The 9,398-nt window shown below is 47.1% G+C and overlaps 1 long non-coding RNA gene across 1 annotated transcript; it reads left to right on the forward strand.

The window, feature by feature from the left end:
• The first annotated feature begins 387 nt into the window (after window positions 1-387).
• Window positions 388-9,082, forward strand: LOC139239579 (uncharacterized). Its single transcript, XR_011588680.1, has 2 exons — window positions 388-425; window positions 7,725-9,082. It is a non-coding gene; the product is annotated as an uncharacterized lncRNA (long non-coding RNA).
• The last annotated feature ends 316 nt before the right edge of the window (window positions 9,083-9,398 follow it).

The following is a 9,398-nucleotide window of genomic DNA, read 5'->3' on the forward strand; positions in this document are numbered from 1 at the left end:
GACAATGATCTTCCCTCAGCTCCATTCTCTCTCTGTCCCCCCACACACTGCCTGAGCTCTCAGGCTGACTGTTCAAAGCATCTTCTCTCTTTGTTCTGCGGGGCCCTGACCTCACACACGGTGGGCGGGGCCAGGTCCCGAGCGCTGCCGGGCTCAGCGCGACAGTTCAACTGCCCGTGTTCAAATCAGGAGCCACGTGACCAGCTCTCTCCCCCCGCAACCCCTCCCAACGCGCGCATCCTTCTGCAGTCCACTGGGCGGGGCTCTGTGGGACAACGGCGCCGTGATTGGTGCAAGGAGCTGTCACTCTCCCGTGTGCATCCAGTAGGACGGGAGGACTCAGCCAGGGTCATTAATTTATGCAGTGGGGGAGGGGAATGTGACAGTAAGGGCCTGGAACAGCGAGGACAATGGCGAAGTGTCAGGTCTGAGGCTTTGTGTAAACTGAGCGGGGAAAGCGGGCGGCTTACTGTAGCATCACATCCCGGCTCACAATACAGGGCACAGTGTGTAACCCCGGGTGTGGGCCCAGTGAGATCAAGCAGTGTGTAACCCGGGGATGGGCGCAGTGAGATCAGACAGTGTGTAACCCAGAGGTGGGCCCAGTGAGATCAGACAGTGTGTAACCCAGAGGTGGGCCCAGTGAGATCAGACAGTCTGTAACCCGGGGATGGGCGCAGTGAGATCAGACAGTGTGTAACTCGGGGGTGGGCCCAGTGAGATCAGACAGTGTGTAACCCAGAGGTGGGCCCAGTGAGATCAGACAGTCTGTAACCCGGGGATGGGCGCAGTGAGATCAGACAGTGTGTAACTCGGGGGTGGGCCCAGTGAGATCAGACAGTGTGTAACCCAGAGGTGGGCCCAGTGAGATCAGACAGTGTGTAACCCGGGGGTGGGCCCAGTGAGATCAGACAGAGTGTAACCCGGGGGCCCAGTGAGATCAGACAGTGTGTAACCCGGGGGTGGGCCCAGTGAGATCAGACAGTGTGTAACCCGGGGGCCCAGTGAGATCAGACAGTGTGTAACCCGGGGGTGGGCCCAGTGAGATCAGACAGTGTGTAACACGGGGGTGGGCCCAGTGAGATCAGACAGTGTGTAACCCGCGGGCCCAGTGAGATCAGACAGTGTGTAACCCGGGGGTGGGCCCAGTGAGATCAGACAGTGTGTAACACGGGGGTGGGCCCAGAGAGATCAGACAGTGTGTAACACGGGGGCCCAGTGAGATCAGACAGTGTGTAACCCGGGGGTGGGCCCAGTGAGATCAGACAGTGTGTAACACGGGGGCCCAGTGAGATCAGACAGTGTGTAACCCGGGGGTGGGCCCAGGGAGATCAAATAGTGTGTAACCCGGCGTGGGCCCAGTGAGATCAGACAGTGTGTAACCCGGGGGTGGGCCCAGTGAGATCAGACAGTGTGTAACCCGCAGGGTGGGCCTAGTGAGATCAGACAGTGTGTAAACCGGGGGCCCAGTGAGATCAGACAGTGTGTAACCCGGGGGTGGGCCCAGTGAGACCAGACAGTGTGTAACCCGGGGGTGGGCCCAGTGAGATCAGACAGTGTGTAACGCGGGGTTGGGCCCAGTGATATCAGACAGTGTGTAACCCAGGGGTGGGCCCAGTGAGATCAGACAGTGTGTAACCCGGGGGTGGGCCCAGTGAGTTCAGACAGTATGTAACCCGGGGGTGGGCCCAGTGAAATTGTGGATATCTGAACGGAATATTTGGAATTAAGGACAGTAAAGTAAACGGGATATATGAAAATGTATAAGCCATGGAAAAATAGCTGGGAGAATGTCAGATTGCAAATAGTGCAACATCAGCATAGCTAACAGTCTTTCTCAAGGTTTCAAGTCACTAATCCTGCCAATAACATCTAATTGTAACATGAATAGTCACACCACTAGATTGGAACATTTAGAGGCAATGCTTGAGCTTTCAAGAAAAACATCTCATATAGATTGAGTAATGAGTGGCTGAGTTAGACTTTCAATCCATTTGTATTTTGTTATCTGATTTCAAAACTGTATAACTGTTAACGCTCTACGATGTAACTTCACCTATCCGTAGGGAGTGTGTACGATCTATCCAGAGAGTATATCTTCTGTCTGATAGGTCTTACTGGCCGGTAATAAATACTGCTTTGTTCAAAGCACAAGAGGTATTCGACTCAGTAATTTTATTGAACCAGATTGAGGTAAAAGAATCCGGGAATTTATATTTTGGTGTCAGAAGTGGGATCTCAATGGACGACTGCCGAAAACTTGCGAATTAAGAGCCAGACTAGCCTTGGACGAGACGAGGGGAAAGTGGCCACTGGAGTGAGTATGATTTCAATACTGCTCCAGTTTCCCCCGGTTTCAAAAGTCTGAGGAAAGTTTAGCCACTCGCTGGTTCTCAGGTAGTGTCTGATCGAGATCCAGGACAATCTGGTGAATACCTTTCAAACTTAGAATAGGGATAGAGTTAGGGAAATTGCGCGATGACGCAAACCAAGCGGCGACTTGGAAAGATAGTTAGAGCTAGATAGGGAGAGATGATCAATCATGGATCCAAAAAAAATTAATCGGAAAGAAAAGAGACTCTTGTGAATGTCTGTTTAAATGAGAAATGCTTCTGTGATTTTTACTGTAGAAAAAAAGCCGGGGAGTTGTGGTTTGTTTTAGCTTAAAACAGAATGAAAGTTTGTTTTAACCCTTCGTAGTGTTGTCCTGTATGTGGGAAGTTTAAGAGTGTGAACCTTATTGAATTACGTATATTCGGATGATAAGTTACGGAGCCAGGAAATGCCCAAAGGATAGGTTTGTTTAAAAAAAAAGAAAAAATTACATGGTCCCAGTGGTTAAAAAAAAAGAAAAACTTGTTGAAAGAAAACATTCAGAGAAGGCACAGCAAAACAACTGAGATGGATTCAAAAGGATTAAAAAAAAAAATTATATTAAATAACACGACCTTGAGGCTGGAACAATTGAGATAACGAAAAGCAGTCCACAGCCTACGTGCCAGACTTCTCTCTAGTTTTAAAAAAAGTAACGTACTAAATAGGTGCCGAAAGAAAAAAAAATGTTCTGATATTTTAAATTATGAAAAAAATACATCACTCCTGTCCAGTTGGCAGAAAAACTCCCATTAAATTAGGGCTTTCATTGACTGATTGAATTTAAACTGCGCAGTAACGTGAAAGGATAGGGAAATTTGGAGACTGAAAGAAATTAATTGAGGCTCATAAGAAATCAAAATTAGAAAATTAGGCTCACAGGGAATAAAGTGGGGATTTAAATAGAGGATAGGTGTTCAACTCAGGTACGGCGAAGGGACCTTGAATATCACTTGGCCCGTCTAGGCTCTGATTGAATTAAAAAAAAAAACCCCGCAGCAACTCGGAAGGTCGGGCTGACACGAACGCGCAGCGGTGCAGACGCACAAACAACGCGAGACGCGCAGCGGCGCGAGCGCGCGGCCGAGAGGAGAAGGGCCGAAGCGAACGCGCAGTGACGTAAATGCGCAGTGAAGCGAACGCGCAGTGACATAAACGCGTAGTGACGCAGAGGCGCAGCAACGCGAATCGCGAAAGTCAGTGCTAATGGCAGTAAGTCTTTGTAAGTCTTAAGTGTTTAGAGTTTTAAGTAAAGTTTTAAGTATTGAAATCGCGCGGCGACGCGGGTAAGTGTTAGAAGTCCTTGTTTATCTTTTAAAGTTTAAAGTATCTTAACTCGCGCGGCGACGTGAGCCACGGGTTGACGCGGATTGTGCGGCGACGTGAACTGCGAGGCGACGTGGTAGTTTAGTATTGAAATCGCGCGGTGACGCGGGTCAGTGTTAGCATGAGTAAAGTTTGGTTATTTGGAGTTAGTTAATGTCAGTGTTAGTTTCTGTAAAGTCTGTGTCTATTTTTAAGTTTGTTTAAATTGCACGACAACACGAACGCGTAGCGACACAGTAATACGAGGGGCAGTGTGAAAATGGGTAATCAGTTGGATAAAACCACGGATGCGGATAGTCCGCTACAAAAGTTATGTGAGGAATTCCCTGAAAGAGCTGAAGACTTTAGAAAATTATCAGGAGCCCTGAACAAATTATTAGGGGATGACCAGTGGCCTCTAGGTGGCACTAGAAGCGTAGAGGTAAAAAAAAAAGCACAGGGCTTAATTTGGAGAAGGGGACGAGGAAAAGGGGATGAAAAAATGTAATTGCAAACTGGCGACATTATTGTCAGAAATTAAAAGATGCATCACTTCTGTCAAGTTGGCAAACAAATGCTATGAAATTAGGACTTTCATTGACAGGGAACACATGTTAAAACTGTAGACGTCTTTAAAAAAAAAAGAGAATGTGCGCACGAGAAACTTGCTAAGAGATCCTCTGGGACCTCTGAGAAAGGTATTGATCAACTACATGTTAAAATGGCTGGCTTTGTGTTAACCGAGGCTGATGATGAAATTGATGAGTGGTCACTGACTCAGCGCCCAACGGCGCCTCCCGCACCCCCTGGCCTCTTGCTCCAGTCCTCTTCCCAACACCCTCCACCTAACACTCCGGTAAAAAGAGTTAGGAACAACCACATATCACCAAAGCAACAAACCCAAACTGACTCCTCATCCTCTGATAGCGATTCGGATCCCCAGTTCACAGGCAATATAGCCGAAAGGACCAGAACTCACACTCGAAAGGGCAGAACGATATCTCAACATCACAAACAGTCCCGTAAATCTTCTAGTCAACCTACCAGTCCAAGTTGTGAAAGACATAGCAAACACCCCCGCCGATCGAGACGCAGAACTGTCAACCAGTCAGACAGCTCTGAAACATCCTCCAGCCTAGAAATGATTTCCAGGATCCCAAAGTCCCGACACCAATTCCCTGTCAGACCAATGCCAAACCCTGATGCACAACAAGCTGCAGACCACCTCTCTATAGATGTCTGTGATCTTCAAACAACTATTTGATTGCTCACGCTATCCGGACAGATGGAGAGGACAGTTAGATATTATTGGCAGGAAAAGAAAGGGGAGGGGGAAGGTGAGCCCCCAATCCGGGTCAAGACTGAATACGTGACTAGAAAGGAAGAGCCATCTCGTGAGGAAGGATCAATAGAACAGTAGTGTTGCATTGGATAGATAAGCAAGGATACGGTTATACTAAACAACCAAATGGCCCGAGCCCTGCTAATAAACCTCCCTATTGTCCCCAGCATGGTATGGGAAGAGGCCGGGACTGGGTGAGAGGAATTGACTGTTTTAATTGTGGGCAGGAAGGACATTGGAATAAAAATTGCCCCTACCGTCAGCATGGAAAAGGAAGAGGAGGGGGGCAAGGGGGGAGAGGAGGATCTTACACTAACTTCTCCCAGAACAACCCCTTTGGTCACTTGTCCCCCAATTGACTACACAGCTTGATTGTGCAGGGATCCTCCCCGGACGACGAACCCATTTTGAATGAGTGGCAACCCTTTTTGATAGATACGGGAGCCTTCATGTCTTCTGTACAATCAAAGCTTAAACTCCCTGCCTCTACTGAAACATAGGAACTTTCAGGATTCCTGGGACAAATCTCGACATTCCCAGTGTCAGAACCAGTTAAAATGGGTTACCAGGAAGAATCGGTGGAACATCGAGTTGTTATCACAACCAATCTGGACTGTAACTTGATGGCTAGAGACCTCCTTTGCAAATTCCAGTTGCATTTGGAGTGTGGAGATGATGTGATTATTGTAAAACAGGAAACCCTTAAGCGGCAGTATTATACCACTAGAACCCCTCAGTGGTGGTCTCTGGACCTGCCGCAGGCACCCTATCACGTGACCCTAGCATACGATCCCAGTGGAAAGAATCAGGACCTGCAGAACTTTTATCAGGATCACGAAGGGGAAGTGAAGGGAATTCTATTAAGGGCTAGAGTGACTGGACTGGAAAGAGAGGCAGATTTTGTGGAAGTGGATAAGAATCTGTGGAAACAGCCCCTAACAATGGCACCGCATATTGCTCGTGAAGTATTAGCCCTTCACCATGCTAAAGATTTGGGAGTTATGGTACGCAAGGCCATAGATGAGGCTGACCCTACCAGCCGGGATGTGCAAATCGTAAAACATGGCCGAACAGTCCAATTTCATGGGGACCCCGAGAAGGTCTTAACGACTCTACAACATCATACTGGCTCGGACATACCTGAATATGTGGATCCTCATGTGTGGGCAGAGGACCCCTCCCAAGTGGGTTATACTCCCATTAATTGAGATCCCAGTGCAGGGCAATGTGGACTGGCCCTCTATCCGACAGAACCCACTGAAATCACAGGCAATCCTAAACTGACCTTTCGGCACTGTACTGCAATTAATCCGGCCTGTATTCTTACTGAGCCACCCCAAGATGAGGAAGAACCCAGTCATGATTGTTTATGTATGTTGACGGAAGTGCTTCTATTAATCCAGAAGATACTCGAATCTCAGGATACGCCATAGTAAAAGAGGAGAATCAGGTCTTGGAATCTGCTGCTTTGAAACCGCCTATTCTGCCCAACAAGCTGAACTATTCGCCCTTACCAGAGCCTGTATCCTGGCTAAAGATCTCAAAATCGATATCTATACCGACTCTAGGTATGCCTTTGGGGTGGCCCATGATTTCGGACAATTATGGAAAAATAGGGGATTCCTAACCTCACAGGGGAATGAGATATCTCATAAACAGCTAGTATCTGATTTGTTGCAAGCCCTCATGTTCCCCAAACGCATTGCCATTGTCAAATGTACCGCCCATACTACCGGAAATTCTCTGGTTGATATAGGGAATCGTTGTCCTGACCAAGAGGCCAAACAGGCCTCTCGTGACCAACAGATGGTAGTGCCCAAAATTATGAGTCAGACTAAAAATCCTGCGAAGGATAAGTTAGCCTCGGAAAAACCAATGCCAACCATCCAAGATGTTATAAATGCACAGGGGGACCCTCCTGAAAAAGATAAACTGTTGTGGAAATATTATGCATGTACTTATGACAATGTTTCTAAACTCTGGACCACTCCCACGGAACAGACTTGCATGTCTGACGAGTTGGCTTCATGGGTTATAGAATGTCTGCATTTTGCTACTCATTGTGGAGCAAGGGCAACAAGTGATACGCTTTTGGCTACTTGGTGGCACCCTAGACTCCAGGCGCTCACCCAGAACATCAGTAGTCGTTGCCTGGTTGGCCAGTAACATAATCCAGGGAAGGGAGTCCCCTGTGATTGGGGTAAAACGCCCCCACCCGAAGGTCCATTTGAGACATTTCAGTTGGACGACATTGAGTTGCAAAAAGTTCAATGTTACAGATATGTGTTAGTAATAGTAGATATGTTTAGCAGATGGATTGAAGCCTACCCTAACCTGGACAATAAGACTCAGACTGTTGTTAAGGTGTTAATGAGGGAAATTGTTCCTAGATATGAGATCTCAGCTAGACTGATGACCACCTATGTTCTTTCTCTGACTCAGGCTCTGCGACTAGTTCACAACCAGGTTCAAGATGCTCACCTCGACCTCCCAGTTTTACCCGAATTGTCCCTCGTGGCACCAGGGAAGTATGGATTCGGAAGGGATTAGAGCCACAATAGGAGGGGCCTTTTTAGGTGTCACTCACTACCCCCACTGCAGCCAAGGTTGAGGGGAAAAGTGCCTGGGTTCACCTGCACCACTGCAAGCTCATCACCATTTAAACAAATTTTGCTGGTTAGTCTAATTCCTGTTTCTGTTCCAGATCTCCTCCTCCCTATAGCTGAACAAGGCAGTTGAAGGAGGATCAGTTTCAACTCTTACCTGTCAGACAGCCAAATACACTGATGGAGACCTGAAGGGAAACGTGAAAACAGAACTCTTTTTATCAGCTAAATAATTGGACTATTTATAAGATGAGACTGTGTCTGTATGCTACTGTCTGCATAATAGTGTTGATATATGACAGTTTTGGTGCACGGGAAGGAAGACAAAGGCGAGAGCTCCATGTAAACACCTTTTTGTATATGTCTTACGTTTATGCGGAACAAGGGCACTTCACTAGATGCTGGGTGTGTTGACATATCGCTATACATTCCAAAGGGGGAATTACTTTGCGCGCCGTTCTCCTGACCCTAACTGAGACTGTTAGATGGATTCAAAGAAACGATATTGGAACAGGTAGCTAACCGCACTGCTGAGGCGCTGGAGGGCATCACAGCTGAAATGGTAGCGATAAGGACCATAGCATTACAAAACCGAATGGCCCTCGATTACCTGTTAGCTGAGAAATGGGGAACGTGTGCCCTGATAGGATCTGAATGTTGCACTTACATTCCTGATAGTTCAGAAAACATAACCCACCTTGCCGATCACATAAGGAGGGAGGTGAAAAAGTTATCCACACCAGCAAAAGAACTTAGCAGGTTTGATTGGTTTCTGTGTGGATCTTGGAGATCCTATCTAATACATGGGGCAATTGTTCTCATCGTAATTACCTGCTGTTTGATTGTTGGTTGCCTTAACCTCTGCTGTAAATTAATGACAAGGTTAGCAGACCCTCTTGTGGTCAAGGTTTCCCGGGCTATGATCCAACAAACTAGAGAACTACTCAACAATGCAATACTCATAGAATGATCCTAAATGTTATCATAGAATGATAAAAGGGGGGATGTGGATATCTGAACGGAATATATGGAATTAAGGACAGTAAAGTAAACCGGATATATGAAAAAGTACAAGCCATGGAAGAATAGCTGGGAGAATGTCAGATTGCAAATAGTGCAACATCAGCATAGCGAACAGTCTTTCTCAAGGTTTCAAGTCACCAATCCTGCCAATAACATCTAATTGTAACATGAATAGTCACACCACTAGATTGGAACATTTCGAGGCAATGCTTGAGCTTTCAAGAAGAACATCTCATATAGATTGACTAATGAGTGGCTGAGTTAGACTGTCATTCCATTTGTATTTTGTTATCTGATTTCAAAACTGTAAAACTGTTAACGCTTTATGATGCAATTTCACCTATCCGTAGGGAGTGTGTGACGCTCTATCCAGAGAGTATATCTTCTGTCTGATAGGTCTTACTGGCCGGTAATAAAGACTGCTTTGTTCAAAGCACAAGAGGTATTCGACTCAGTAATTTTACTGAACCAGATTGAGGTAAAAGAATCCGGGAATTTACAAGATCAGACAGTTTGTAACCCGGGGGCCCAGTGAGATCAGACAGTGTGTAACCCGGGGGTGGACCAAGGGAGATCAGACAGTGTGTAACCCGGGGTGGGCCCAGTGAGATCAGACAGTGTGTAACTCGGGGGTGGGCCCAGTGAGATCAGACAGTGTGTAAGCCGGGGGCCCAGTGAGATCAGACAGTGTTTAACCCGGGGGAGGGCCCAGTGAGATCAGACAGTGTGTAAGCCGGGGGCCCAGTGAG

Source organism: Pristiophorus japonicus, chromosome 28, assembly GCF_044704955.1.
Source record: "Pristiophorus japonicus isolate sPriJap1 chromosome 28, sPriJap1.hap1, whole genome shotgun sequence".
NCBI lineage: Eukaryota > Metazoa > Chordata > Chondrichthyes > Pristiophoridae > Pristiophorus > Pristiophorus japonicus.